This window comes from Epinephelus fuscoguttatus, linkage group LG17, assembly GCF_011397635.1.
Source record: "Epinephelus fuscoguttatus linkage group LG17, E.fuscoguttatus.final_Chr_v1".
Lineage (NCBI taxonomy): Eukaryota > Metazoa > Chordata > Actinopteri > Perciformes > Serranidae > Epinephelus > Epinephelus fuscoguttatus.
Window position 1 is genome coordinate 29,643,811 of NC_064768.1, and position 18,227 is coordinate 29,662,037.

Sequence of the window (18,227 nt, forward strand, 5' to 3'; positions counted from 1 at the left end):
TTTCCAGTCGTTACTACTATATATCATTGCATCAAACATATTTATCTTTACATTTATTTTCAGTTTACTAATCTGCACCTCTCATATCAAAATTACAAAGCACATTTACAGTGGACTTCCATGGAAATTGACATGTTGCCCATTTTACCCCTCTGCGTTATCTCGTGGTCAACTTGTGCTGCCTGGGCTTAGCTCATATTTCCGACGGTCCTTGAAGGTGCGCACAGACCGAGGAGGCTCCTCCCCAACAACAGTTGCCGACCTCCGACGAGAATTCAAGCTGCCACATTGAAGAGGAACAAAAAGGCGACCTGGCAGCGGTTTCTACACTCCCTCCACTTTCTCCGGGGTAGTCACGGGATTTCAATGTTCAGCCTGCTCTTTGTAAGTACCTAAAAACCCAACTAATCGCAGCCGACCCCTTTGAACTTGTCTCTGACATGATCGCTCGCGATTGCAGCGACGCGGATCCGCAAGAGCCTGATTAAAAGTTGGGCTACATATTGTTAGATGATTAGCACAACACAAGGTAGCTAAAGTAAGTTAACATGAGAGGCAGGCGAAGCAGTGTGTAGCCACGTTAACGTTAGCTCGGACGGTTACAAAATAGGTTACGTATTTGCTCCAAATTATGCTAACGTGTATTAGTATCAACCGTCATAGTTTTGTGAATTACCCGCCCTCAAGTTAGTTAAGCTAACTCTGATACAGCTAGTCTTGGCGTATCTCTGGAGCGGTTGCCAACCATTGCTGGGAAAGGCAAAGTGACGGAGCTGAGCTAGCTTGCTAGCTAATGTAGCTACGTTAGCTTGCTATTGGGGCTAAGGGTATTTCCTTGTATAGTAATGAAAAACCTTGAACGTATCAGTATGCTGTCGCTGGGTTTTATTTTTTATTATGAAATACGGCACATTAAATATTGTAAATGCCATGATACTACCCAAACAGGACGTCGTCCGCAATTTCATAAAATAAGGGCTAATGTTAGCTGTACAGTGTGTCAGTAAAGGTAGCATTTCTGTTGGACAATATCTAACGTTAGCCTAACGTTAACGATGCTATTGTTAATGTTTTATCTGTTGTCTTGGTGTTCACGTCAGCAGCACCATTTAAATGTTTAAAATATAACCAGTGGTTGTGATTTCCAGTGTTCCCAGCTTCTTTTTTCTATTGTACGTCGGTAGTTGTAGAAGGTAGGAGCTTGGCTAGAGGTATACATGGCGACTGAGCTAGCTGCCTTCCGCCCTTTGTGGCAAATCTTGACCCAAAGTATGGTTGACCCATTTATTTGAAGCCACATGCGAAGCTAACGTTGTAATAACAAAACCAAGTGGCTGCCAATGCGATATTTCCTGCCTGTTGTTACCGTGTTGTCTCGACTGCTCGTGTGTATCGTCAAACTGCTCACTTTATTGTTAACCAGCCAGTTTGACTCATATCGTCAGCCTTTCATGTAAAAAATGTAGCTTGCGCTGAGGTTACACGGGTCTATAATTTAGTCTTGTCTGGTTTCTTAAAGCAGAAAGCACCCAGCCATTAAGCCATGTTGGATGAAGTGAAATGAGGAAATGCTCTTGGGGAGGAAGTTGACTAGAGCAGCTGTGACACTAAAGGCCGCAGCACATTCCCATGCCTCTCAGTTTTCAATTTATGACCTTCCTATGGTTTCAGTCTCCTCTCTGTAATAAATTCTAGTGGGTGGCTAATACAAACGAATAGCTCTGAATGCTCCTGCAAACATGGGTGGATGAGTCAATGAGTAACTGGTGTAACAGGTAAGCTAATTACATTCCTGCTTATGAGTCACTGCAAGGTGACCTAATTTGTCTGCAGAGAGCGTAGAAGATGAGATGTGTTCAGTGCCATCCGTTATCAAAACAAATGGAGGGCATGGTAATGTATAGTAGAAGTAACCAGATGTTCCTGTTATTATTCTTAACTTTGTTTGCACATCTCATAATTGTACCCCCATGGGTTATATCAGCAACAACGACACACTTGTTTCATAAAAAGACTGGGATTTCACAACTCTTTGTGTTATGAGCCTCTGCCCTATTCACATTTTTCCACAGAACTAGGCCACTTGTATTGGTGACCTGCTTTATGTTATAGCTAATTGACACATAATGCACAGCCCAGTCTTGAAATAGCTTCGCTCCTCTCAGTCCACTTAGAGCACAGCCTGCAGCTAAAGGCAGACCTTAACAGTAGGAAGTCCTCATTCATGAGACACCACACTTCAAGTCAAACAACCTTGTTTTTGCGCATATATGTAAACTATGAAACTGCAAGCCTTCGTTCTGCTTGGGTGAAATGTGTCTTTATTTTGCATTGCCTTGTAGTGCTCACAAATGTCATATATGTTAAGACTGAAGTGTGTTGTAGGAGGCCTAAATCTAGCTTGTTGCATGCATGACATTTCACACCAACAGTAGGGTGGTTCCTGTGTCAGGCAGCATTAAAAAAGGCAATGTGACAAGAAGGGAAGTTCTCAGCCTTGGTTACCGTAACCGGGAAAGGCGAGCTCAGTGTACAGTAACACGACACCGACTTAGCAAGGAGGTTACTCGGGGAGAAGAACACCTATGTTGTAGCCCACTGGCATGCAGCCCATCGAGCCAAAGGGTGGCTGTGAGTGTTGAGAGGTACGGTTGAAGAGGTCTGTTCCAGTCACTGGCTTAACAGATTTGGACAATTTAAAATCTAGTTATGCCCCTGGGTGTCGGGATTGTTGTGAGAATGCAACACAAGCTTTGGTTTTACTATGTGTTAGCCTTCTAAGATCCTTGGCTCCAGAGCAGTTTTATTGTGTTGAAATCAGCCCAGAGTGGAAAGCTAGGATTAGATGCCCATACTTTTTTTCTCCTCATTTCCAGTTGTTTAGAGAAACGCCATATATAATTATGCAATAGTAGCCATGGGCACCTTGTGTGTTTTTTGCGCTGTGATGTTGGTTAATGAATCATGCCCTCCTCAGTACGGCATTCGTTTACTGTTGTTGCCACAGCGCTGGGATAAAGCGAAGGCACTGGCTCTGTAGCACTGGCAGTGTCTGACAGATTGACACCTCTTGTAGATGCTGCTGCTGCAAGGCTGCCTACTGAAACTATAGCAACAGGTAGGAATAGGATCTTTCTTTGTTATTTGTGTTTACAGCTACCTTGTCTAGCTACAGCTGCCAGAGCTGCTGTTAGCAGGGGGAAAACACTATCCTTTGCCAAACATGCTATAGTAAAGGGTGTTGTTATTGTTATTAGAGCTGTTGTTTGTAGGCATATGTAGCTGCTCACCTTTACTGATCCACAAAGAGTTTTGAAGCAACTGTAGTCTAGAAAATGCTGGGTTATTGCACATAAACAAGCTTGCTGTGTTTTCCTCTTGCCTGGGTGCTGTTTTGCTTCTCACTGGAGCTTGGCTTATTCTTCATTTCCTTAAGCAGCTTATTACACGCATGAAAAGTGGGACTACCTCTCTCAACGTGGCTCAAACTAATGTGTTCATTGTGGCCATAATCTGAAAAAGATGGATTTGCTTCTTGGAGCCGATTACAGTGCGTGTTTGATGCCTCTGGTAGGGAAGTTGGATACCATAGATTAAAAAGTTCCTAGATTAGTGTATGTAGACATGTATCTACTCTGAGCCCCCCCAACCCTCTTCAATGCTGCACCCCCTACTGCGTCCTTTGCTTTGCTCTGTGAATGTTTAAAGGGAGCACCATTGCTCTTCTCTGATCTCTTCACAAGGGACACCAAAATTCCCTACAGGGGCACTTGTTGCTACTGCTGAGATAATCGTTGGTATGGCAACAGGCATCCCCTGATGCTGCTGTCAGAAGGCCAACTTAGTTTCCAAATGTCAGAAGAATTGATGTCTCACTGGGACTCTGCACCTCTCGGCAAAAATGTGAGCAGGCGTTCTCCTGTCTGGGTCCGTCTGTTGCTGAGTGTCGTCCTGTCCTGAAACGCATTTCTATTTCAGATTAGAAAATTACTGTCATTTCGGTCAAAGTAATTACTAATTACTATGATTTCAGTCATAGTAATTGTGCCCTACATTAACTCGAGTCTATATTTCTGACATCCAAATGCTTAGATGAACCCACAATCCAGAAACGCACACACAGAAGAACCTTTTGTCTCTGTGAAACTAGTTCAGCTCCACAGGAAGTGGCTGTCAGTTAATTGTCAAGATGTGAACTGGGATGGAAAAGCACCTTGTATTCTGATCTGCCCTTTAGCTGTGCAGGTCTTTTCTCTACCCGCTAATTTCTTGATATGTCAGTTAAGGTTAACGGTCCATGCGTTGATGTCTTGGCAAACAGGTAGAGGTGTGGCTCACTGCTGTGATGAATGTCTGTCTTGGCTGGGAGATGTCATCCTGGAGCCGATTTGAGGATTGTGACATGAGATTATGATTTATCAAAGGAGCTCAGACATGGTTGGATATAGTCCCTCGACCCATATTCCAGATGAAAACTTCCATAGTGCAGAATAGAAAACCAAACTGTCCTGTCTGGGGAGAATGCAGCAGCATTGGAAAATAATCTGTTATTGTGATACATATTAATGTGTTAGTAGCACATTAAAACACATTGGTAAAAGTACGGACAGTTATACTTTTGCACAAGTTGTTCTTTGAGTGATACTTTACGAGCAGTACCTTCCCCCGTCTTCTGACTTACCGTACACTTCATTGCGACATAATATCCATGGTTTTTCTGAACGGATGAGTTTTAACAGTCATTTAGTGATCCATTAAAACATTAGGAAAATGTTCAAACGACTGAGCCTCAAACTGGTTAATGTTTCAATCATTTTGGGCCCTAACTAGGGATCTCCCAATGATGAGTGCTTTTAAATATGAAATCCTGAACGGAAGCAAATAGTTTCACACTAGATTAACTCTGTAGGCAGAAAATTAAAGTAGATGGCGTTGCCCATGTAACAGTGCAAATGTTTTGTTCTGTTCTCCTCCGTCTCTTGAAGTTGTTGGCTTATTGTCCTGAGCGTCTATCATGCAGGTGTTTAATATTGTGAAAAGTGTGATTAAAAGTGCAACTAGGCCACAGCGAGGACAGAACGGGCCTTTGTTTGGATATGTTTTCCTCTTTTCATTCCCATTTCTAAGGTACTGAGCCCTGGTCTCTTTCAGTCCTTTCCAGAGACGGATCAGTCCTTGCCCCCCCTCGCCCTCCCCCTGAGCGCTATCAGAGGCCTTTGATCGTCACACTGTTTATCTGTACTCACTCAGAGGCTGCAAAGCAGTGTGATAAGTGGGCTTTGCCATGTGCGAGTACGTGCGTATGGTGCGTTCGTCTGTTCATGGAAATAGGGGGGTAACATATCCTCTCACCTCCCGTCTCCAGCCCCGTTTACACGGACACAAGAAGCCAGAACAGCAAGTACTCTTGCGGGAAGATTAGCTCCTGTCCTTTGGGAACACAGAGAGGTAACCTGTTGTGCTGAATAAGGGACAGAATGAGAAAGTCCATTTCCCAACATTTAGGCTAGACAGGCAGCAAAACAACTCATCATGATTTTTTTAATCAATCTAAATTTGTGACATTTTCAGTTTGTTTTTCTCGAGGCTTGGCACAGCATCAGTAGCATTTAAATTTAATAACAGAGCAAACATAATATGCGGTGTTAGGTTGCACACCCATCTATAAAAACATAACGTACTGAGCTACTGTAGATGAAGAATGCCGTCAGCGATAAGTGGCTCTAATCAAGAAGAAGTGTACATCATAGCATTGTTCCACAGGGTGCATCTTGATAGTTTTGCCGTCTCTGTTCTAACAAACCACAGAACAAGACTTTGTGTAACATGCAGATGCCATGTTTTTAAACATAGAAGAAATGCTGCAAAGATGTCACCAACGTAATACCAACAGTGATGGCGCTAAACGTAAACTGTGTGACCAGTGCGCTTTTGTCTGCTATATCCCAAAAACTTAAAGTTGTTAAAGAGATGCAGGGTTGTCATTTTTAATCGGCAGTTGTCTCTCTGATTGAGATTAAAGGAGTTGCTTGCAAATGTAATCTGCTGCAGGATATTGAAAATTAATTCCATAAATTGACAGAAAGAAGTCTTGACTTGTGTCTAGTGACTGTGCTGTCTGTAAAGCAGGCCTGTACTGATCTATGCTTGACCAAATGGTTTCTAGAGAAAGAACCCCCCATCATCTGTGGTAGACAGTCTTTTTATTGTTCACACAGACCAAAAAAGTCATGTGTCATTGTTGGGAAAGCAATCTGGCATTTAAACTGCTGGTAAACTTTAAAGCCTATCAATATTTTAAGCTTGTCAGGGTAAAAGCTCTGCATCAGGACCTCAGAGTTATTCTCGTCAGGGTGTTCTTTTATATCAAAACTTGTGCTATCTTTATTTACAGCCATTTGTTTACTTTTAACCTTTCATTTTAAGTTGGCTTTAATTTAGCTTTTTAATTTTCTTCTGCTTACCTTGGAGTTTTGTCTGTTAAAAGAAATACTTATAAATTGATATGGGAGCGCTAACAAACGTGGAAAATAAACCATCAGTTTTGCCCCACAACAGTATTCTTATTTAAGATTCATTCACACTGCAGTAAATCACTCCTGTTGTGTGAGTGGGCTCACTGGTCCTAAGCAGTTTGTCAGTACAGCTACCTTTGATTCCTGTTTCCTTAATTGCATGTCTGCTCCTCAGACTTTCACTATTGTTTTGAACAGATTAAAGGTGTGTTAGCAAGGGTAGGTGAGACGGTGTGGTGAATCTATTAACCCAGGCTGGAAGAATCTAACTTGGAGGCAGCCTAGAGGTTTTTTGTGCATCTGTTGGGTTGAAGTGTTGCATTCATGAAAAGTCATTCTGTGTCCCAAACCTATTTCTAGGCTTGATTAAACACAGTCCACCCACAGACAGGCTATAACAGGAGGGGTGTTTTTTTCTATACAGGCAAGTGCAAAAGGAAAGTCTAAATGGAGTTTTCATATATATATATATATATATATATATATATATATATATATATATATATATATACTCTTAGTGTTGGCATCTTGGTTTTTATTTAGTCAACAATGCAAGGCATCTGTGTTATTAATTGTGGTAATGTGACATCAAACCTTTTGGCTTAAAGATATTTCCCAAGCGCACTGTCAAATGTTTGTGTGACTCTGTTACCACATCTGAATGTTGGACCGAGAGTACTATCCTGTCTTACACCGCAGAGACTTCTTACCCTGTGGTTTTCTTTTGAGTCCATTTTCAAGTACTGCTACCCAGAGTGGAAGGCCTGTATATCTTCGGGGTCTGTGGTAATCACCCTGTGAAAAACACGGGTTTATTATAATTCTAACCGAGACGACCGCAAGCCTGAGTCAGACCGTCTGTGCATGGTTCCGCTTTGACACAGGTAAACACAGACGTGACCAACTATGACTCATGTCCCAATTATAAGGCTCTGATTAGGTGACAGGGGTCCGAAGGCAGGTAGCCTATTATTTTTGCACATATCCACTGATTGTTTTTTGCTGTGCTGCTTTTTGCCTGTCCATCCATTTATACATGTACAAACATACTAAAACTGCTTTCCCATGATAATACACACATTTACAGTTGTGTGTTGCACATCATGTTTATACCTTGACAAGATGTTGCTGAATTTGGCTCTGTAATTCATTAATTAATCCACTACCATATATACAAAAAGGCTCTGTGTAACTGCTCTACTAAGCCTTTAAGGTAGAAATTACTTAATGTAAGAGACAGAGGACCTTTTCTAGACATGACATAGTAAATGTCATCCTTTTATTTTTAATTAGTCTTTATTTAAAAAGCTTTAGATTTTACTCATTGTCCAATCACAGCCCAAATAGCTGTCTAAATTTTAAAGGTCCACTGTGTAGGATTTAGCACGCATTCACACCGGCGCTAAATGAGCAAACCCTGGTCCGCTTGAAAACTGGGGTCTTGGTTCACTTGCAAAGGAATCCTGGTGCGGTTCACTTACAGTGGTAAAGCCAACAGCGCGAACCGGGAGAGTTAAAAAAAAAAAAGAAAAAATTGGAAACTGTCTCATGGGCAGATGTGGAGTAGTGAGGAGGTGCAGGTGCTTATTGATACAAATTTGGTGTTGCTCCATTGTTTTTGTGGTGACCAAGCCGGCTGAAGGGGATGGATTTCCGTTTTCGGTCCTGGCCAATCGATCAGCCGAGTTTTTCTTCTTCCTCATGCTTTTATTCTTCCTGGTCAGTGGTCGTTTCGGGCAGTATCGCCCCCAAACACCAAATCAGACCGAGTCCCCCGGACTGTCCTTGTGTGAATGTGCCCTAAATGGCATCTCGCTGTAAGGTTGCAGAATTGAACCTTTTCCCATGTGCCAGGCGTGTAGGAGAATCACAGAGGCTGATGTGAAAACACAAATGGCCCTATGTACAGCCAGTGTTTGGTTTTATCAAAGAAAGAGACTCTTGCGCTTCAGCCAAAAAAAAAAAAAAAACTGGATTGGTGCTCACAGCACAGGACAAAGTAGTAGACGCTACATCAAGTGGGCCACTTCAAAAAATGACTGACGCTACTGCGTCTTCTTCGAAACGTCAGTCTGTTTGCACCTTATTAAAAGCTCTGCAATTTTATCAAGTGCTCCAGCCTCCTTTCATTTGGGTTCAGTCATTTTTTGAAGTGGCCCACTTGACGTAGCGTCCAGTGTTTGGGTTGTCCGTTCTGGGCTACTGTAGAAAAACATGGCTGACTCAGTGGAAGAGGGCCCACTACGTAAATAGATATTAACGGTTCATTCTAAGGTAACAAAAACATAGTACACACTTCTTATTTTCATGTGATTATAAACTAATTAAAACATGGTTATGAATCTTGCATACCATTTCTGCCAATGGGTGCTCCTAAATCCTACACACTTGACCTATTATAAAACTTATAATACAGCAATTTTGTTTTGTAAAATAATGAGAATACACTGTAGGGCGTTTGTAGTAAAAACAAATTTGCGATGGGATACAGATAAATGTCCATTACATCAGGTTCGCAACAGGGCTGCAACTAATGATTGTTTTCAGTGTCAAACAATTTGCCCATGATTTAATCCATTGACCTATAAGTTGTTTGGTCTATAAAATCTCAACAGATAGTGAAATATTGGCATGATGTCCCCAAATGTCTTGTTTCGTCCACAACCCAAAGATATTCAGTTTACTGTCAGTGCAGGAAAGAAGCCAGAAAAAGTCATTCAAACTGATTAGTCGATTATCACATTAGTTGGTGATTAATTTAATAGTTGACAACTAAGTGATACATATTTGTAGCTCTAGGTTGCAGCTTTAAGAAGTGCCAAAAAACAAACAAAAAAGTTGTGTGTTGTAAAGTCCAGCTGTTTGTCACTAGACAGACGGTAGCCTGGTGTGGTTACCGTGCTGGTAGTGGTGACAGTGTTTTTCATACAGCTATTGTTAACCTTCGTCATGCCAACCCTTCCCTTCCCTGAGCTCATGGTAGGTGAAGTAAAGGTGCTGTTCTCAGTTTTGAATGGACTTGTACCAGTTCCTCGACTACATTCTCGGAAACCGACGGGCGGGCACGTTATCAGAATTCAGTCAACAAAGCATGAGGCCACACCAAATCTACAGACTTGGAGTATCACTCTCAGCCTGAGACTCCTGTTTGCAAACCCAAGGGGTGTGCACAGCAACAGTTTAGGATCTCTGTTGGAGTCCATCTCTCAATGCCGTCTTGTCCCGGCATGCCTGGAGATTTCAGTCTTGCTTGTTACACTAGATAAACTGGTGAGGCTCAAAAAGACAGATTAGAACCCTAACTAGTGTAGTTTATTGTCGTGGTGTGTGTGTGTGTTTGCTTTTTTGCTTGCCTGTCTGTTTGTCTTTCTGTGTTTTCGAGCATGACTGATGGCAAGGGGTGGTAGCGCACACTACTTCCTTTATGTGTGTACTGTTTGCTCAATGGTGTGGTGACCTGTCACCATACCCCACACTGACGGGCCCCATCACCCTTGGACTGTGTCCTGAGAGTCCATGGCGTGCTTTTGTCTTTATTGAGCATGAAGTGAATTATCTTATCTTGTGACCCATTAACGGCTTTGATTTTACATTAATAGTGTTTCCAGACTTCTCAGACCCAAATAATTGAGGTTATACCAAAATTTGTTTGGGAGATGTTACTGACGGTTTGCTTTCATCCATGAGAGTCCTGGCCTGTGGATTGATTGTGCAGCAATCTTTCATCGCAAAAAAGTGTGCCAACCATGTCAGACTTAAGATGGTTTTCCTTTTAATACTTCTTTTTTTTTTTTAAGATATTTTTTGGGGCATTTTTAGCCTTTAATGGATAGGACAGACAAACGTGAAAAGGGGAGAGAGAGCGAGAGCGAGTGACATGCAGCAAAGGGCCACAGGCCAGACTCGAACCCGGGCCGCTGCGGCAACAGCCCTGTACATGGGGCGCCTGCTCCACCACCAAGCTACCAACGCCCCTCCTTTAATACTTCTACTTGGTTCCTCCTTACAAAAAAAGAGATGAAAACCAGTCAGGCTTGCATGTGTGTAGCATGTCATGATGCAGCTGCACCTTCACACTAGACTAATTTCAAGCTGTTTGTGCTTTGGTCTTGAGGCATTGTATCAAACTGACAGTAATCTCATGGACTACGTTTACATGCAGTAAATATTCCGGTTTTGCTTCTACTTCGAAAGAGACAATAGTAAACTGTTCACATGCAGCCATGCATACTCAAAGTAACGGCAGTTTTTTCACCAGTTGCGGACTTAATCGACCTTGTGAACACAGCCTACCTGTTTCATTCCTTCAACTGCCATCTTGAAAAGGTCAGCATTGTAATTAGGGATGAGTGCGATTAGCCGTCTAAACAATCAAACGTCCGCCCCCTCGCTTGTCGGCACCAGAAACATTAGTTGGTTAAACAGTTAGTGTTTTATTCATGTACAAGGCCCCTTAACTGTCATGCAGCCGCCCGCCACTAGTGGGTGCCACAGAGCCGTCAGACAGCAGTCCCCCTCCTTGCGGTAATGCTCAAGTAGACTGGAGCAATGCGCAACCACACTCAACTCAAGCATTTGGATGTTAACATGCATGGAACGACGGCTGCTGCAGCTAGCGGTGCTAGTCACACTCAAACCAATTTGACATTGTTCACCCGGAGACGCTGTGATCCCGCCTGGTCTGAGAAGATGACGCAGCTCATCACGGCAGTGACCTTGCAAGATATGCTTCCACTTAACTTTGTTGAAGGTAAAGGCTTCAGCAAGTTCATGGAATATGTTGAACCTCAATACACCGTGACGCAAAATGATAACCTTCCTTTTTTAGACTAGTTAACTAGTCTTAATTGAAATTTTCGTTTAGTCGACAGGGGAATTAGCCGCCAGGAACATCCCTAGTTGTAGTATTGTTGCATATCCAAAAACCTATTGATATCCAAGTCTTTGATAATGTCAGAAAGTAGATGAGTTTCTCCTTCTGATCAGAAATGTGGGCTTTTATTTTGGGCTGCATCTCTACCCTACAGCCTGTTGGCTTGTTGGTTTATTTACAGTGCACAGAGCTGACCTTATGCAGGCAGAAGGCTGTGTGTGTCAGAAACTGCAGTTAAAACACCTAATTGAGACATATAGAGTGCACTGTATAAATGTTCAAAGGAAGCTCCTCAAACCAAAAAATACGGATACATCCCTTTATCAGAAAATGCTACGATTGGAAATAGACCTAAACTATGCTGTTTATATGACCTGTATCAAATTCAGAATATTGGTTTTCCTTATAGTTTGATGCTGTATCTATACTGTAGGACAGATGACTGTAGTATGACACTCTCAACCAGTCATGTTAATTAGCTTTCAGTGTGCAGTGGTTGTCCTTGATGTTTAAAGATGGTGCCCTCCCACCCACCACCACCACTACTGGTTTAAGATGGATCAGAGACTGCTTGTCTGGCTCACACCCAAGTTTGACACCAACTTTCACACTTAACCAAATGTACCAAGGTCTGTGAAAATGCCTTCGGGTCCAGAAATTCCTCTCCAAGTGTGAAAAAGGCCCTTAAAGTGGGCATATGTCTGTCAGTGGGGCTGTTTTTATTAAGCTGGCCCCTGCCCAACTTTTCCCTGTCACCAAGTCACAGAGATCTCCCAGCCAGCTGTTGCTTTTTCTCCTCGTGTCCCATTGCTCATTTGAAATGAATGAATAGTGGTTTCTCCATCTCTGTTTGGCGGGGTTGGTGTGAGTGCACAGTTCGGTTGAGAACAGCTCCAATTTGAGGTGAGATCCGCCCACCCAGCCTATCATGAGTATTGTCGTCACTGCGAGGAACCAGCTGGACCATTGGGCAGGTGTGATCCTCTGTTTTATCTCTCAGTAGTCACTGCCAAGCTCCTGACTTGACTTTTTTGGCTTTCTTTCTTATTTGTTTAATATAGCTTATCCATTGTTGTGTCCTCCTGATGATTTTTCTTCACATCTTATAAGCTTTTTTCATGTTCCTAGTCCTTTGTCCCTGTCCTCCTTGACATTTCCAGGCATATCTGTTATCTTTTATTTGGCACTTGCAGATGCCACAGGAATGAAGACATGCCCCTTGTGACATTCGGCCCCATTTCTATTCCCACTGATTGATGGTTTGTGTGAGTTTAAGCGGCTATCATTTCGGCGTTTCAGTTCAGCTAAATCGGACAGTTGAACTGAGAATGCAGTGTTGTGTTTATGAAAGAGTGTACTCTGTAGAAATGATAAAAATAAGACACTAAAAGGAGGAGTGGGTGCATTGAGAGGAGCAAGCAGGTGGGTATGTGAGGCGAGGGTGCCAGTGCTTGTATCTTTCCCGTGCCATCCTTGCTGCTGTCACCCCAAGGAGAGCGGGGCTTTCCCCCTCCTCCCCTCACTGTCCGTCCTGCCATGGATGACAGGCGCTCCCCCCTGCCTCTTGACTCTGCTTCCACACAGCAAAGTAGCCCTCCAGCTGCTTCAAGGCAGTACAGTCTGGTCGTGCCCAGTCTGGCTCCAGACAAAACAGCAGCGAGACTCAGGCACAACCTCAGACCACCAGACAGGGTTGCATGTAATGCTAACACCTTTCACAAGGGGGGAAGAAGATGGACTCAGACATTCCACATTTTGTGTAAAAATCTGACGTCGTGCCACCGTGCCTGTCCAGTCTGTATATTCCATGTCCAGACATTCATGCGTGTGTTTTTCCTGCTAATTTTAGATCATCCCTCTCGCACTTGTGGCAAATGTATTTCCTCAGCAAGCTTGTGACTATCTACACTGTGTACATGGTGTACACAGAGTATGTATATAGCTATGGTGGTGTGCGAGTGATGAGGGTTGGCCACCTGACAGCTATCAGGTGTCAGCAAGAGCTGCCCACGGCTTTAGCTCTACAATTATGGAGTCTCATGGCAATAAAAGCCTTAACAATGTGGAAGGCTTTCAATTAGGACTCCCACTGTAGCAGTTGTCTCCATGCACTTTAGCTGTGATAACTTTACAACTTCCGCGGGCAGTGTTCCAGTCTGTGCTGATATTATGAGCTTCGTCAATGGAAAATGTTCTATCATCTAACCTGCTACTGTATAACCATGATAACAAATAGCTGCCTCGTTCTTAACATTTATTATTCAGTTCGCTAATAAATCTGACAGGGCTTTCTACTTTTCCTGACACACTGATGAGTCATCCTGAAATGATGAGTGAGCAGTTGCAGGATACCCATGCCCTGATTCCCATTCTTCTGCGACTTTATCACCAGTTTAGGTTTGTGTGTCCTTTTCTGTTCTGACATACTGCGGGCCTTATCAGCAAGTACTGCAACTCCCTGCTCTCTCACACCTCCCATCTTTCCCTCTCTCCTTCTGCTCTTTCTCCTTAGTCACTGTATGAGATTACTGGGAGCGGCATTGGTCATTGAATTTTGAGATGCTCTGCAGCTTTGCCAAGATAATCAATACATTGCCTGAAGAGCTGAAATGATTTGTTGATTAATGACAGTTTTGGTGACACGTTTTGTGGTTACTGCTTCTCAAATGTGAATCTCTTGGGTTTCTGAGTATTTTGTTGTAATAAACCAGGTAATGGACAGGTGGTTTGTACAAAACAAGCAAGCTTGAATGGGAAACCGTGCAGCATTCTCACTGTTTTAGTCATTTAACACCAGCTGATCAGGCGTTAAAATAACTGTCAGATTAATCTGTTAAGAAAATAATCCTCATCTGCATCTGCTAATGACAGTATTTCACATAGATATTGATGGTGTTAGGTTAAAACAGTGCAATAATGGCATATCACCCATTCATCCTTTGACCCAGCTGAATGTAGTTTAGTCTCCAGTTTAAGTTTTTTTCTGTTAACACTGCGTCTTGTTTCCTGTGTGGTTTATCATGTCTTTGCTTCTACAAACAGATAGAGTGTCTATGTGTGTGTGTGTTTGTTTTGTTCTTCCTGCATCTGTGCAGTGTGTAACTGCAGAACCAGTTTGCATATTTCAGAGTGATTTGCATGTGTTCCCGGCAGCACGGGCCAAATATTACCACAGTTTACTCACTTCTCTATTGACAAGCTCATTCAAGACTGAGGCCCGGGGTCCATTTGTCTACAATGCATTTCTAAATTACAATACTGAAAATCTTTGGACTTTAAACTGTATTTTCCCCAGAGGGAATTCCTTTATTCTGCACTGCACACATAAGACAACAGCACTCAGTAGCATACTGAGCTGTGGCTGTGGGAGTTAGGCTTTTCGTAAAGCAACCAACCTCAGTGTTCAGCACCTGCCCCTGGGGTAAGGTGGTGACTGAGTGGGTGAGTGATGTCCTGTGCTGTTTAGGTTGCAATGCGTGCAATGGCCTGATTGTTTAGTCTCTGCAAGGTTGGGTGTGGGGAGACCAATTACCCTCGCACTGGTGTTTGTTACGTGTGTGCGACTTTGGCCCAGGGTGGGACTATTTAGGGACCTCACAATTCCATTGGATTCCCATTTATGCGGTTGTAAAATGATCATTGATGGCATCAGACCTTTTGATTTCTATACATGATTTATTTTTTTCTCATTGTGACAACTTCCAACTGTTTAAACAGAGCATATTTGTAAGATATATTGTTAAAAGAAACATGGAAATTACTCCCATTATCTCTTATGTAGCTTTTAAGTCAGGTGGTGCTGGTTGGATTTTATCCATCTGCGGGTGCTCACACTCACCGTCCTCACCAAAACTCAGATGTAGCCCTGGCTCAGAATGTAAACACAATGCACAAGTTCACACCTGTTTCGTTTCACCATCAAAATTGTTGCAGGGGGTCATAATTTCAAGAACTGGGTGCCTGCATTGAGACGTAATCTTTCAAGTGAGATTCATGATGCAACAGTAGGAGAAGAGGAGGGGGGCAACTTACGTACTTCCAGTAAGGTAGACATGCCTTTCGGCAGCATTGTTTCCACTGTCTCATCAGATCAGTACAGGATAAGTATGTTGGACTTAATCATGATAATCATGGTGAGGAAATGGCAACTTGTGCAGATAGTGTTGTTGGTTCTATCTGCATTGCCTGCAGTGTTATGATAGTTTCTTGATGCCTGCTTTCTATCTAGCTTCATGTATACCAGTGTGAACTTTCAGATGGTCTTCTGGTCTGTCTTTTTGCTCTTAGTGACCCTACTATTGACTGCATTTAAAACGCAGACTGTATGAAGTCACTTTGTGCATCTGGGCAGCCATGCACAAACCAGCTGCTTTTCATCTTTTAGCATAAGCTGTCATTGTGGTGTACTTGGTGTGTCTGCTGGCTCTTTTGTACTTCAGTGATTCCTCCTTGTTTCAGTCTCACTCAACTGCCTGCTCTCCTTTCCACAGTCAGGTTTTACAGGTGAAAAGCACACACCTGTTTACACTGTCCTCTCTTTCCTTGTCCATCTTTTTCATTCCTGGAGGATTAGAAGCCAGAAAGCCTTTAAAGTCCGGTTACCTTTTTTTTCCAACATTCAGGCGTCTGCATGCAGCCGTGCCACATTGTGTTCAGTACTGCTCAGAGGCGGTAATTAAAGGCGTCACAAAGGCTCTCGGCCATCATGCAAAAAAAAAAAAAAAATCAAGGCTGTTTTTGAGTGCCCTTGTGGCTGTTGCCAAGTATAAAAGACGGTGGGGAGGAAAGACATTTATGGAGGAGAGTGGGTTGATGCGTCCCCTTGACAGTGGCTCTGTGGTTGGCAGTTAACGGAGAGGATAAGTGACACTGGGGTGGTGGGAGCAAGAGAAAAAGAGGAGTGTGGTTCTGAAGAGTGGCCTTGGGTTGCAAAAACCGATGTCTCTAAAAGGATTTTTTTTTAAAAACCGGTGGTGTTAAGAGATGCAGTATTAAATGGTACGTAGCGTCTTATGGCTTAGTGTAATACCTGAATGACTTGTGACTGAGTGTAATAAGAATGGAGAAAGAGTCAGAAAGAGCACAGGGAGTCTTGTGTCAGTCTTGAGGAGGTGAAAAGAGGGAGCGTGAGACTGAAATGCCGGAGCTGTTTGAAGCTTTGCCCACCCTGCAATCCTCACCTTGTGACTACCGCCTGTGACACGGTGCTGAAGTCCAAGCCCTTTCTCTCTGCTTCCCGCCCACCACTTGTGTGTGTACGTAGTCAGCGTAGTGATAGCCAACTCTCGTCATCCACTTTCCCTCAGCCCCCCCCCCCCCTTTCCTACCTCCCTCGTATGTTGCTCTGAGACGGTTCCAGCCAGTTTGTGGCGGTTGGGTTTAGACTGTCAAGGACTTGGCACAGTTTGACTTACTGCTCCCAGGCTAGTTACAAACCAGACATTACCTGTTCTGGAAGACACTGTGTGTGTGTGTCTGTGTCTGTGTCTGTGTCTGTGTGTGTTCGTTACATACTGAGCACATTATTAGTTTCCATTTCAGTGACAGGTGGCGAATCGACAAGGCGATGTAATCCAAAGGTGTAGTCAGTTCACAGGAGATGCATAAACTGAGGCTGGAAGGTAAATAAGGTCATGATGTTACCTTCTGTGACTTTTTGGACTTAAAAATAACACGAGCAGAAAACTGATATTTTAGAAATACAGAAGGAGATGGTCTAATTAAAGGTGTGCTATGCGGGAATTGTTGGTTACATGTGGATGGATGCGAGCTACTTGTGGTTTGGCACCTGTTCGCTACCTTTGTACACAGTCCCGGTCTCATCTGTGCTGTTCCCAGGAATGTGCTTAGGGTGCTTAAGGTGCTTATACTCCTTCTGAGAAGCGTTTCAATGTTTTACTTTCACTTTTTGAGGCTATGCAGGATCTTGTCTTTGCACGATATATATGATATATACGTTATGAAAATGGCAGCCATCGGTGAAAATATTTTTTAACATGTCACATCCGAGCCCCCAGGAACAGTGCTGCGCTTTGAGGCCAATTTTAAATAGTGACCAATAGGGGAATTACACTGTCTGGGGCCGTCACATGATGCCAACAGGCCCAAACATGGGGTCCAGAAAGACTTTCCCTATAGACTTACATTGTGAAAGAGACATCTGTAAATCAGTGGAGAAGTTATTGTCAGTGTCATGACTCGTTTCACTGTCAGGATTTGACAGTAACATTTTGAAAGTCTGGAGGAGCTACAAGATAAAATTATTTCATCCCCAGTGGAGTTAGCAGAGCGCTAAACCATAAGTTAGCTGTTCAGCCAGTAGAAGCTAGTTGCTAGGCTGCGCTTGGCCGCTGCAAGTCTCTAGCACGTTTGATCTATGGGCCTCATAATGAGGAAGATCTGGGTAATTTTATATAACGAAAAAAAGAGTTGTTTTGGTTTCATGCGCCACTGAGCAACCTTTTAATTCTGTATCCAGGTCTCTTTATACATCCCTGAGTGCATTAGCAGGACAGTAAAACTTCATCAGGTCATCATTGTAAGATTACAGGAATGTCTGTAGTAATATCATACATATATGTAAATTCTGGTACATTTTATGTGCCTAAAAATGTAAGGTTATTGTCCATCAGTGATCCCTGAGGATTTCTGTGCTGCCCCGCTGACATTGCAAGGAAACGGTGGGGCACTGAGCTTCAGAGAGCCAGGGACGAGCGGGCCAGTGTGCAGGTGTCCAATCTGTGCAGAGCACTGGACCAAAAACACAGACACATCACTGACAGTGTGATATAACAGCCAAAACAAGTTTTACTCTCAGTGGTTTCTGTGACATAAGAAAT

At 43.1% G+C, this 18,227-nt stretch overlaps 1 protein-coding gene across 3 annotated transcripts in view; it reads left to right on the plus strand.

The window, feature by feature from the left end:
* Positions 1-221: 221 nt before the first annotated feature.
* The window catches only part of ptp4a2b (protein tyrosine phosphatase 4A2b), a 29,002-nt gene continuing 10,996 nt past the window's right edge, over positions 222-18,227 (plus strand). The window contains exon 1 of one of the 3 annotated variants that reach the window (XM_049602683.1): positions 222-384. The gene's annotated coding sequence lies outside the window, so the exon portion shown is untranslated. Of the gene's footprint in view, positions 385-2,993; positions 3,119-5,311; positions 5,449-18,227 lie in introns of those variants that run through there. The other 2 variants (XM_049602684.1, XM_049602685.1) reach the window with 2 other exon arrangements.